We start from the raw sequence: 3,089 nt of genomic DNA on the forward strand, positions 1-3,089 counted from the left end.
ACCTCGTGATCCGCCCGTCTCGGCCTCCCAAAGTGCTGGGATTACAGGCTTGAGCCACCGCGCCTGGCCAACAATTTTATATTTTCAATTGGTAATCACTTTTTTTTTTTAATTTTATTTATGTATTTTGAGATGGAGGCTCATTCTGTTGCCCAGGCTGGAGTGCAGTGGTGCAATCTCGGCTCACTGCAACCTCTGTCTCCCGATTCTCCTGCCTCAGCCTCCCCCAGTAGCTGGGATTACAGGCATGTACCACCACGCCCGGCTAATTTTTTTGTGTGTTTTGTGTTTCTATTAGAGACGGGGTTTCACTTTGTTGGCCAGGCTGGCTCAAACTCCTGACCTCAAATGATTCGCCCACCTTGGACTCCCAAAGTGGTGGGATTACAGGCGTGAGCTACCTTGCCCAGTTGGTAATTGCCTTTTGTAGAGGTATAAATCAGAAGGTAAAATCACCCCTAAACCCAGCACAGTGGAGCATGGGAAGGCAGCGTGGGGCTGGCCTATGAGTTCCCTTGGTCATGGGATCGGCATGAGTGTGGGTGGGTGGCAGAGCAGCCAACCTACCCCTGCCAGCTGCCCCCAGAGTCTGAGTGACAGCCCCCAACTCCTCTCTATCCCTCTGTCATCTTGTCCTGACCTCTTAGCCATTGGTACCCCCATCCCTGCCTCGGGATCCTGCTCACAAAGTGAGGCTGAATTGTCAAGCCTGGGACGAGGTGCTTTGGACGGCAGGCCTGCACTCACTGGGGCTCCCTGCTTCCGTGTTTCCCAACAGGCCCTGGAGGCCTAGTAAGCAGGCCTAGGCAGGCTCCTTAGCTTCTGCCCACAGTGGCAAAAACAGCCAGGGGCTGCCGACTCTCCCAGCTACCCTCCCCTAGACTTACCTTTACCCCCACCCAAGTCCTCATCTGTCTGCACAAGACTCAGCATATGCGAAGAGCACAGCGGGGTTTTGGAGTCAGGCACGCTTAGTAGCTGTGTGACCTTGCATGAGTTACTCAACCTCTCTGAGCCTTGGTAGCTTCATAGACACTAAAAAACAGACATTTAAAGAAGTGAGATAGGCCAGGCACGGTGGTTCACGCCTGTAATCCCAGCACTTTGGGAGGCTGAGGTGGGCAGATCACAAGGTCAGGAATTCGAGACCAGCCTGGTGAAACCCTGTCTCTACTAAACATATAACAACAACAACAAAATTAGCCAAGCGTGGTGGCGGGCGCCTGTAATCCCAGCTACTTGGGAGGCTGAGGCAGGAGAACTGCTTGAACCTGGGAGGCAGAGGTTGCAGTGAGCTGAGATTGCGCCACTGCACTCCAGTCTGGGCAACAGAGCGAGACTCAGTCTCAAAAAAAAAAAAAATGACAAAGCAAACAACAACTGCTAACCCTTTCCTTGCAGCTGACCACGTCAACTCCAGAGAAAGAAAGTGAAGATCATACTGGTGGAGCGTGTCAGCACCAGGCCCTCTGTTAAGGTCTGTACTGTTTCGTTTAATTCACATGCTGGCCTCATGAGGGAGGTCATGTTATTTCTCCTGCTTATCAGGTGAGGAAACTGACACTTAGATGTTGAATTAAGTAACTTGCTCAAGGTCTGGGCAGCCAGTGGGGCTGGGATTCCAACCATGGCTTCAAAGGCTGGTCTTGAACTCTTGACCTCAGGTGATCCTCCCGCCTCGGCCTCCCAAAGTGCTGGGAGTACAAGCGTGAGCCCCAGACACTGCCACCCTGTGTGGCAGACAAGACCAGCATCCTCCTCCAGCAGTGCACTTGCCTCACCAATGCCAGCCAGACTGGGGAGACAGGTACGCCCCTTCCCCCACACTGGGAACTGGACCCTCCCCAGAGGGTAGCTGGAGGACACCTGTGGGATGAAAAAATCAAGACGCATCTCACTCTCCCACGTAGGTTAGTCAGAGGCTTGAGTGATAAACTACTCGGGCCCTGTTCCTCAGCCCACTGCAGTCCACCAGACAGGGGTGATGACACGAGGCAGGAGCCAAGCCTTCCCTCCCCAGCTTCGAGGGGGCTGGCAGGCCTGAACCTGGTTCCCTGGACAACTGCAGGGTCATCTCAGCAAATATTGATGGAAGAATATTGCCAAGAGCTCAAGTCTGTGCCAGGAACTGAAGAGTCAAAGAGGCACAGATGAAGCCACTGGGTTTACAGGGACAAGACAGCATTCACAAGCAGAATACAGCCCTGAGGCTACCGGGGTATCTCATGCGTGCTGGGTGTCGGCTAGAGCACTCCAGTAGAGAAGCCCAGGAAGGCTTCTCAGAGGAGGTGTCCTTGGCCTCCTGCGTTCATTTGGCACACATGATAGCTACTGTGTGGGTGTAGCACTTTGGTGGGTATCAGATTCACCTGTAGAACTTGGTAAAAACACAGTGGCCTGACTCCTCTTCTCCAGCAAGCCTGGGCCTCCAGATCGTTCTGCTACACACCAAAGTTTGAGAAGCACTAGATCACCTTTGTGCAATAAATCCCTTACAGCCAAGCAGTCCCAAAGTCTCAGTACCTGCTCCTCATTCTCAGCTGCCTCCAGGCTCCTGGTACTCAGTACAGCATTTATTTATTTATTTATTTATTTATTTATTTATTTATTTTTTGAGACACAGTCTCACTCTATCTCAGCCTCCCGAGTAACTGGGACTACAGGCGCCTGCCACCACGCCCGGCTAATTTGTTGTATTTTTAGTAGAGATGGGGTTTCATCATGTTAGCCAGGATGGTCTCGATCTCCTGACCTCGTGATCTGCCCACCTCGACCTCCCAAAGTGCTGGGATTACAGGCGTGAGCCACCACGCCTGGCCAATGTTTTGTTTCTTAAACTGGGTTCTAGTTAACCTTGAGTGTTCAGTTTGTAAAACTTCACCATACTATACTGTTAGGGTAGATGCATTTTTCTGTCTAGGTGTTATATTTTAATTACAACAATTTTATATTTTCTTTTTTGAGACGGAGTCTCGCTCTGTCGCCCAGGCTAGAGTGCAGTGGCTGGATCTCAGCTCACTGCAAGCTCCGCCTCCCGGGTTCACGCCATTCTCCTGCCTCAGCCTCCCGAGTAGCTGGGACTACAGGTG

Source organism: Mandrillus leucophaeus, unplaced genomic scaffold, assembly GCF_000951045.1.
Source record: "Mandrillus leucophaeus isolate KB7577 unplaced genomic scaffold, Mleu.le_1.0 Scaffold1, whole genome shotgun sequence".
Lineage (NCBI taxonomy): Eukaryota > Metazoa > Chordata > Mammalia > Primates > Cercopithecidae > Mandrillus > Mandrillus leucophaeus.